Source organism: Sitodiplosis mosellana, unplaced genomic scaffold (assembly GCF_009176505.1).
Source record: "Sitodiplosis mosellana isolate CC-2019 unplaced genomic scaffold, AAFC_SMos_1.0 Smas_scaffold_12, whole genome shotgun sequence".
NCBI lineage: Eukaryota > Metazoa > Arthropoda > Insecta > Diptera > Cecidomyiidae > Sitodiplosis > Sitodiplosis mosellana.
Window position 1 is genome coordinate 1,306,069 of NW_022595254.1, and position 11,276 is coordinate 1,317,344.

Genomic DNA, 11,276 nt, shown 5'->3' on the forward strand with positions numbered 1-11,276 from the left:
TATTTTTTGCTTGAGGGAAACGATTAACTAACAACCCTTCTTTGTTATGTTTGTAGCAAATTTATCGTTTCAATCGCGTTTAAAAGAGAAAAAAAAAAGTAGAAAAAGAACATCAAAAATTTGTTCTCATTTCAAATTTTTGTAAGGAAATCGAAAAAAAAAAATTTGTTCATTTTCACAATGTTTTGTTAAATTATTTACTACAATTTAGAATTATTATTTGATTTTTAAATTAATTTTAGTAGACATTTGTAATTTAAATATGCCAATCTTGTAATTGTAGGGGATTTCCATTCTTTTTTTTTTGTCTTTTTAAATGTAAATTTTCCAATCACACAAATCTTGAGAAAATGTTCAATTCACATGTTTGGGGTAGGAAAAAAACGGAATTATTTTTCTTCTTTTTCGGACAAACACACACACGTTGTAAAAGCCGCAATGAAATGAGGCAAACAAACTGCACACTTCATACTCATTTAAATCCTTCAATCATTTCATATAGACCCGAGCTTTTATTGTGCAAGCAATAATCTCAACACACCTCAACATCACATCATGCGTTTGCACCACTTTTAACTTATTTTCATTGATAAATGTCTTGAACTGTAACTATTTATTATTCCATTTAAAAAATGAAACGAAATTTTTTTTTCTCTTATCAAAATCTATGTTTAATCATTTCTCTTTTTTTCAAAATAAAACGATGACATAAATGCATTGTTCGGGAAAAACCATGTTTCTACTTTCATTTTTCAAGAATTTCGAGGAGAAAAATCTCGTGCGCTCTATTCATTCAATCACTCACTCTCTCACTCATATATACTCTGTCTGTCTATGCATTACGCTTCCACACGTTTTCATATTTTCCTTTCAGCTGTCTCTATGTATTGGTCCCATCGATCTTTTCGTCTCTGACTCAATTCAATTATTATTCGCATAAATGCTAAAAACAACAGCAAACTGAGAAAAAAAACAGAAGAAAATAGAGAAAAAATAACAACAACATCTTGATATATATAATATTTTGACTGATTTTTAATTTTAACCATTTTTTTTTATTATATCTCTCTTTGTCTATATAATAATTAATGATATATTTATGTTACAATTTTAAAGTTATTTTCTTTTTATTCAAATAAACGGAGATAATTTAACGTTAAACATGCAACATTTATTATTTTGTTGAAGAAGAAAAAAGAAACTATAGCATCATGCCTGATTGTATGGCTGTTACTGCTGCTGCTGCAGTAAAATACTACGTTTTTACTGAGGCTCAATCATAAAATCATTTGCTCTTTTTCGGTATAATATATAAGTCTAATCGATGTGTGTTCAAAGAAACAAACAAAAAACAATCTATCCATTTTTCTGTTTTAGAATTTATCCATTCGCCGCCGCATTGCACTAACACAAAACTAATATCGTTCACATGCATTTCAATCCAACATTTTAAATAAACGGCTTCGGTCCCATTTTTAATACAGACAGAGAGGAGAAATAAATATTTAACAGAAAAATATGATGTATTCATGTTATATATAGAGACGTTGTTGGTCATTTGTTAAATTATATAAAAGAAAAAAAAAAGAAGATGAAAAAAAATGAACGTATAAGGAAATTTTATTTGTGTAAATCTATAAAAATCTATATTAGTATCAAACGTAATTAAGAGAACTTGATCGAATTTGATTGGAAAACCGATTCAGCGGGAATCAGTTGAAGAATAAAAGAGGAAAAAAACTATTCTGGAAGGAAAGTATAACGAACTCAAACTCAATTTGTTCATTGGCGCGCACGCAGCTGTTGATGAACGCGCATTTCTCCATGCATTCTTATTATTTTATCAGTTTAGAGGGAATGAGAAAAAAATAACTTAAATCAATATATAAATATGATATGCCCATTGTCCAATCTTAATAATTTATCTAAATAAATACACGACACAGGAATATATAAACAAAGAAAAAAACACACGCGCTTTTTTGTATTTATTTTTCAGGCCAAACAACGCACAAAGAACTCGGATGGTAAGTTCAGTTTTATTCCATAATCAGGTTTATCAAATATAATTTTGAGCGAAAAATTTATTATTAGAATATTGGGCTCTTTCCGCGACCCAATCACGCAGCCGATCTCTTTATGCATGCGCTTTTTCCCTTCACTCGCTCTCGCTCGCCCCAACCATAGCTCTCACTCACTAGAACACATGTTCGACGTGCGAGAGTCGAGTCGGTTATGTGTGTACGAGAGGTAGTCTCCGTGGTGTCGATAACCTCTCGAAATGAAAACATACTTGATTCATATGGTCAGTCTGCAATAATATAGCGAACGAGCGAGCAAGAGAGCGAAACATTCTCTGTTCAACTAGCTCATCACGTCAGACGGACGATTGACACGCCGAATTTCGCAAACATTCTCTCTCTTAATCTGTCTCTATTCTTTAAATAGTCACTTTCGTATGACAGATTTATATACAAATATACTACACACATTCAACGCTCTAATGACCATCGTGCATTGCACTTCGATGGCAATATTTGGTTATAACGAAATCATCGACATATTTATAGGTTTGAATTATTGTTACGCAAAAAGAAGACGAAAATTCTAGAGAATAAATTTGGGACAGTTTTATGTATTTTCTATAGGAATTAAATTGTGAAATGTCCATTGAATTAGTGAAATTGGCCGCGTGTGTGTGTGTGTATATTTGTGGCTGCGTGGTTTAGATGGCAAAATTCTGTCCTCACTTTGGAACATATGTTCACGGCCCATGATAAGAAAAATCAGCATCAAAGAATCTTTCGATATGCATCGTCATTCGTTTGGGCGCTAGTTTTATAGAATTCGTCTATCAAAACACGCTAAAGAGAACGTTCACCTTTTTCGCGTCGATGAAATTTTTTAATAATAAGAGAAGAATTATCGGCCAATATGTTTTCGTTTTGTTGTTTTCGGGTAAACAGAAAATCCAAAAGCATTTGCATTATTTGTTCGGGCCGAACAATCAGATTCGCTTGACTCGATCGTCTGTTTGAATAAGTGTAATCGCGAAAGGGACTGCGCACAATGAATTACTCATTGTGAGCTCTCGGCAACAGCAGCAGTAGCAGTAGTAGCACAGCTACTTGGTCGTTTCTCCATTCAGTTTACGCGTATGTGCGATGCGCGGCCAAAGTTGATTGACACTGTGCTTTCATTACCTAATTATTCGAAATCGTTTCTCGTATTCGTGAAAAATTGTGTAATTTTTGTCGGAGCAGTAGCAGCGGCAGTAGTAGAGCAGCGACCACATAATTGAGAATCGGCTGTAGCAACAGAAGAGAAAGAGAGAGTGTGAGCAAAGACAGAGAAAAAGAACACACAGACTTTTGACGGAATGAAAATTGATGATATCTGCCATTTGAAATATTACTTGGATTGCACTTGATATTGAACTAGGCAGTGGCTGGTTCGCCGACTCGTGCACGTTTGTAGTGGTTCAATTTTTTTTCGTCGACGTCGTCGTCATCGTCGGCGTCGAGTCAAAGTCGCGCATTGGTATAGGTTAATTTGTTCGTACAATAATTTATCGCGTTTCTCATTCTCTTCGCCTATCTCAATCGTTCTCCAATTTTCAAATAATTTAATGAAGATGTTGTGTGTTGCATGACTATCGCTGGTCTATCTGCGTTTGCTAGTTTGCTTATATAACTATTTTTCTACGACGTTATAACGCAACACGACATTGACATTTCTCCATACACGGTCCGCCTTGCCTGTTGCCCGCACGCAGTTGTTAGAATCTATGAAATTGTGAAATTTTCACATTATCTTCAAATCTCTTTGTGTTGGCACAATGTCTTTTTCTCTGTCTATCTCTTTCTTTCTCTGCATCCATTCGACTGCCTGCGCCGTTGCTCTTAATTATCAGCATTTGTAGTAGCTTTCAAGACCAGACCTAAGACTCCCTCGTGATTGTTCACGAATGCCCAGAAATGGCATTTTAATGTTGTTTGACGCGCACAATTTTATATTTCTTAGATTATAATTTATAGGTTCGAGAGGCAATTTTTAGAGCTTTTCCCATGCACATGAAGCCTGAAGTCAACCGAATTTTATGTGAGCCGTTGTATATGTTTTTGGGGCTTTTGTTGCCGGTCAGAAAAATAAAAATTGTGTGTGTGACGATCGTATTTTACGTGTCAGCAAATGAGCTTCGTGTGCGTATCGCATGAATGTTAACTTCTTTGCCTTTTTTTCGTTACTTCTTTGTGTGATCGCTTTTTTATTTTTCCGTTTGCCCGTGTGTTGGTTACACACTTGTATGCACGTCGAATACGAAATGCGTACCACCAAGCATTCCATCCAATTCCGATGGATGACACACGTATTTGATGCGCGATTAAATGTGCTAAGCGCGATCATCAACATCTGATGGATGACCGATTGTACGATGTTTGAACAAGAGCAATAACAATAAAATAATGGTGTATCTATTTTAAAGCACTATCGAAATTTAAAAAAAACCTCGCAACAACAACAATAACAAGAAAAACGAGCGACGAGCCGCCAACCAACTCTCAAGACACACTAATGACAACCATAATAAACTACCATATCGTACAATATCCGCATTATGCGTGGTGGCTCGGCTGGGTCGTGTCTTATCCACAACACACATCAGATGAGAGGTCGCATTGTGCGTGTTATTCATGTTCACGCTATAGAAAGAACGAAGAATATCCTCTGGTTTCTTTTGTGAATCGGTTTTTTTTTTCGTCTTCTACATGCGTTCGAAACGCTTTATGCATATATACGCATTCGCATAAATACACTATTACATGATAGTTTGGCGTTGATTCTCTCATTCTCTCAACCAGAAGCACACAAACACACCGAATGCGCCAACAGAGGCGGCAGAGGCAGCAGCAGCAGTAGTACACAGGCGCAAACAGTGCGATCCCAACAGCATACATATTCCAGAAGAAGAGCCAAACATAAAAATACATTCATACGGAAGAAACACACTAAATATTTACATTAACAAGTACGCGGTCGTGAGAGCCGCGATATATTGGTGTTGCTCGGTACGCGATATGTTGTGAGTGGTTTGGTGTTCACGGTTTGCACGATGATGGCGAGAGAACGAGAAGCGATCTTGCTGCAGAGTGAAAGAGAGGCTAGAGCTTGAGCGAACAGAAGATGAAAGAGAGAGAGAGAGAGTCGCGCGAGTGTGAATGCGCGCGAGCAAATGAGCGACTCAGCGAGCGAGCAACCGACCGATCGACCGAGCGCACATTTGTTGTTTTCACTACAAATACACATTAACCACCACCAACAACAACAACAAAATGTGAACGAAGTTTTTTCGTATTTAATCATATGATTTCAATCCAGAAATACGCGGAGTTCAATAACCTACCTACCTCTTTCCTTTTAAGCATGTGTTTTTTTTTTCTTTTATTCTTTCTCCTGTGTGGATCGCGGCTCTCTCGGGCTCTGTATGTGTGCTGTTTTTTTTCTCCTCTATATTCATTCTTTTCGTTCTTTTCGACATGATACAATTCGATTTGAAGAAGAGTTTTTTGTGTACGATACGTTCATATGTTCGTGCAAAGAAGGAAGAATGAAAAGGAAAAAAAATGAGCCATACAAACAGAGAGTGAAGATTCACTTAGATTCTTAACTAATGTTTCAGCTCATATCGTTTTCAGTGTACAAAAATTTATATATACATATATGATATGTAGAAAATGAATAATAAATGATGAGCACGTTGCTCGGCTTTTCTGCTTCTGGTATTGCGATTTACTTGCTGTTGCGAGAATTGTCGTCGTCGTCGTCGTCGTCGTCATCATCGTAGCTATTCACAGCGCGAGTATTGGCTGGTGCTCTATCTTCACTTGATGAACGATTTGAATTGGAAGTGTGCGGACGAACCGTGAAGACAAAAGCCGGAATGGACAGAAGGAAGCAATTTTTTTCTTTTCTTTTTTCATCACCCATTCGGAATAAATGCTTAAACAGGCACCAAGTCATACCGCATAAGTCATGCAATATAGAAAAATGAATGACAACAAATAGAGGAAAAAAAACTAAACACTATTATACATCGATGCGTATTTTGCGCGTTCGAACGATTGCTTTTGTGGTGCGCTCTCTCTCTCTCTCGCGCGAATTTCAAATTATGAATAGATCGATGCGGAATTGGCTCGGTTTAGTGGGCATATGTTTGTATTAATTTGTTTTCTCTCTCTACATAAATGGGTAAAGAAGGGAGCATCGGCAGCTATTTCCATCAATATTTTTCATCCAGCCACGACCAGGCCTTAAGTGCCTATGTTCGCTCGAGTTATGTGTATGTGACTATGAAGCTTACTCTTCTTTTTCTCTTTTATGATTTTTCACGCCAAGCCACTTTGATAATTTATTCGACGGAGTCAACACATAACGCGCAATCGAACGGAAAAACGAACTGATAACTTGGTTTCTGGTTTTGTGTTTGCAATTTGTTGTCGGTCTAATGCGTTTATCGTTCATGTACACCAAACAAACACATGCACTCACTCACTCACTCGTTGGTTGGTTCGTGGAGAGCGTTTTGCCTTCTGCATGCTGGCCACTCAACATGCACATTCTTCATTATCAGTAGTTGCGATCAAATTAGCATTTTGTTTGTCATTTAATGCAATCAATTTCCGATTGCATAACTAGAACTGGATCAATCCTGAACGAAGCCCGCCACCGCCAAATGATACATCGGAAAATTCGTTGCAAACTCCACTCTTTTTTTTCTCGTTGCTATTCTGTCATCGTTCTGGAAATACCAGAATTGTTTAAATATTTCACCCAGTTTTCTTTGTTTTGTTCCATGAAATAGCTGTCATAGCGTTTCACACCCATTCACACGATTCGAATGCCAAGCGAGAACCTATGCAGTTGCTATTTTCAATGCAAACAATTTCAATTTTCATATTAAGTCAACAAATTTAAACATTCAACGCTCGCCGCGAACGCGAACACGCATGCACGCTCGTTGATAAGGAAAACCAGCATTTTTGCGAATAAAAGAGAATAGCGCAAAAAAAAATAATTATTACAGTCGAAGTCTGGGTCAGAACAGAAAGCATGCACATTGCATACGAAAACGCATTCACGTAATATCTATTACCGAATAGGCGATAGAGTGATCGTGCGCTCGCACTCTCCGTATGAGCCGGGTTCGACGACAAAAAAAACATTAACAACAACAACGAATACACATTGCATTCCTATTATGATTTATACTTGAACTTAACATTTGTTTGGGACAAAAACTTGTTGTTTTTTGTTGTTGCTGCGGCTGCTGTGGTGGCCTTTCGAGCCGCACTACTCAAATCGATTGACGCTTTTTTTGTGTCGTTGTCATGTGTTTTTTCCCTACATATTCAATTCAGCTAATCACAAGAATACACATTGAAACTTGTTCAAAACGCTTAATGAATTACGTATTCACGACAATATTTCAAACGAAAAAATTATGAACCACAAAAATAATAAGCGATAGGCTTAAATTTTATAGTTTTTCCAGTTCTTTTTTCCTCGTCGCTGTTGTCAACGACGACGACGACGGTGTGAGATTTTTCAGAACATGAGATCACTCGACCAATCGAATTTAAAGTATGAAATAGTGAACGACAAGAGAAAAAAAAATCGAACAAGATAAGCCCAAATGCTAAAGATAAGCTCAAGAATGTGTGTGCACACAGTGAACAGAAAATAAAAATGCGCTCGATCATTTTTCAGTATATGATAATGTATACATGGAGAACAGCAGCCGCAATGGTGTATCGGTGCTCTCGCGTTCTAAACCCGAACAGCATCGTCAACTTTCAGAGAATCTCTCCACTTTTGGTTTATATAAATTAAAATGTTTTCGGCGAGGCAATTAAATATGCATATACGAATTTTAGCCAATGTCCAAATTATATTCATTCTCTACGTCTCCGTCTCTCGCCCGCTGCATATATTTCCTCAACTCATCACAGGATGCATGTGCACACCAGGGACAATCTTATAAATATCAATGTATATGTTTATGAATAATTTTTGTGCAAACAAAATTGCAATGCCAAAAATGAAAATACGGAATGATCCGCAAAACTGGAAAGCATTGAATGATAATTCCTTTGTACAAATTTGAAAATGAAAAATTATGCGCACATTTTTCGGGGGGTCCGAAAATACGTCTTAAGCAGCCCAAACACATTGAAGTGATCTTATGTATGGTTTGTGGAGTTCGTCAAACCGCACACATAAATCCTCAATGTCTAGTCAAAAAGTCATATGCATTAGGGTGGAACGAATTGTTGACGGAAATCAAAAGCGGATCTCTATTTGATCATAATTAAAGAAAATGATTTTTTTTGCGGAAACAAAAACAAATATTTCTTTTTGAACGCCATTATTTATGGATGCTTAAATTGAGGTGTCCATTTCACTGGGAGATCTCTTTTGAACAACACTGAACAAATGCCTATGATGTCGTCAATGGTAAAAAATGTACGAGTGGAAATGCGGCCGGATGGCCCACCCTACACATATGCACTGAATCGAAATGTATGCGTGTGCTTTAAAAATCAACTTAAATATTGTAACTACAGTATGTATTACATTGTAGTATCATCCGCGTTTGCTATATACTGCGATTGGCGTTTCGTTTGGGCCATTTGCTCGCTCTTTCGCTCGCTAGCTCTCTTCCAAACGTATCCAATCGGTGGTATGTGTATCGGTCGGTTCATTCCTCGTCGTTCGTTCATTCGTTTCGTTGCTATGTGCACATAAAAAGAATGTGTTTTATATACACACAATCCGAGTTCCATTACTGATTGCGTTCAGAAAAATGTTCTCCAGAGTGCAAAGACCCCATTTGTATATAAGCAACGAAACTCGGTCATATACGTTCAAACTTTTTTTTTTATTGTTATTATCTTTCTTTCGCTTCAGCACTAGCTCGCTCTGGTTGCTCTCGCTTGCCCATCTGTGTGCTCGTGGGTTTATCTTCTCATATCATACACTTTTCGTTTACTTCATCGTCGTAGTCGTCATCAACGTCGATTCTCGAGAGTGCTTTTCTCTCTCTCTCTCTCTCTCACTCTATCTTTTTCGTTCGATACCATGAGGTTGTTCAACATCAAACCCATCTTGTCTTAACATGAAGCGAATGAAGCTTTCCAAACTATCACAATAACCTCTCTCACAGTGCGCGAATTCAAATGGCATACTCAAAGTTCATTCACATTCAATGAGCGAGAGAGAAAAGAAGAAATTACTACTGGGCCGTGTGCTTACAATCAATTTTTCCGCGTCGATATGCGTGTGTGTGTTTGTGTGTTGCCTCGCGCTCATCGTATATACATCACGATGTTGTACACAAACATCTCTTTTAGCCCAATTCAGGCATCAGTTGGTGTTTGTTTGTGTGTGTGTGTGTATGTTGATGTTTCCATTTCGTTTCTTTTCATTTCTCTCGCATTTCATTTGTACTTCTTCATATTTGTTTTACATTCTGGTGTATGGTCGTTTTATGTTCTTTTTTCTCTCTTTCTTCGCGCTGTCGTATTCATTCTCGGTCGTTTTGCTTTCTTTTCGGTTTGCCGGTATGCAATCGGTGGATTGGCCTGTGTGTTTGTGTTGCGATGAGCTTTGGTATTTGTAGTGCACGACGATATTTCGATTACGATGACGACAACGACAATGTGGATGACAACCGAAACACAGGCATCGATAATAACAAAAGTCTCTTTCTTCCGTACATGTAATTTACAGATCGATCAATGATCGTATATGCGCATACACACCTACTAAATATCTGAATAAATACAAAAAAAAAACATACAACAACGACGACTACGGCAACGATCGGCCAATGGAGCGTTTTATGCACACCACATGTATATCTGCAGCTATATGCATCAGGTTTGGCCAGTCGTCGATGTGTTCGGAATAAGCAAACACCAATTGGATGTTCATTTAATGCAAATTTACATCAAATTGCTTTGGCATTTTGGTCAGGCGCACCAAATTTCAACATTTCTATTCATAAACCCTCCGATGGTCTCAACTCTAATTTCATCGGGCATTGGAACGAGCTGTTCTGAGCTAGAGAAAAGGAACAAGCATTTTTGGCCATATTCAATTAGAAGTGACTGGTGATGGCGACTGACAAAAGCAATGATTATTCGAATCTATCGATTTATTTATGACAAATCCAATATTTTCATATGAAACAAAAAGCTGAACAAAATTCGAATAGATTTAAAAAATGGTCCAATCTAGTAATAAATTTATATGGTTTTTCTTCGAAAATCCGAAACATTGCCATCATTCTTCAAATGCTAGTCAAATATTCAATCAGAATTTGAAACCGAATGATTTATTCTGAATATTTTTTGTTGTGACAATGAGGATGAAGTCACGTAGCAGCAACCAAATGTTCCAAAATATCTTCGGTAACCAATAGATGATAAGAATATTTAAGTTTATTGCAACGAGAAAGGGGTATTACTTGAATGACAGGGAAAATCAGGTTAAACGGTGACTCACAACTGGAAATAATCACCCAATGACAAGAGTCTAGCAGTAATGATGTGAGAAATGTTCTCTTTTCTTAGAAATCACATCCAACTTACTCTAAAAACGGCACGTCGTTAATATCTCTCCTCAATCAATGAATCGAAACGGCAAGAATTCCTTATCACAATTGTGAGTGTAGGTTTTTTTCCTGTCTCCTTTGCCCAAGTGTAATTATGCACTCGATTTGATTTGCATTTTTATTGGGAAGTGTTTATGTTATGCAATATTTTGCGTCTCATTTGTGAAGCTTCGATGAGGTGTGTGTGCGACTGCAGCCACTCTCTGCATGTGTTTGTGTCTTTCGTATAGGTGAAATGATGTGTGCGAATGTGAGCACAAATAAATGGTTAATTACTATTAATCAAATATTTAATACGCTACTGCAAATTGATATAAATGTGTGAGGAGTGTGGAGCGTTTATCGCATTTTATGCACAATCGTGATGTGTTTGTGCGTGCCTGTGGGAAAGGAGCAATTTTACGGCAATTCGGTTTTGTATGTTTTTTTTTTGTATCATTTCGAACGACGACGCACTGTTTGCGATCACACTGATAAGACCGATTGCCACTTACGCACTCCGGCCAAACGCAAAAACATACACAGAAACACTAACACATACCACAAATGGAATAACTCACTTTTCAGTGTTTCTCGCGGTCGTCGTCGTCGTCGCCGTTGT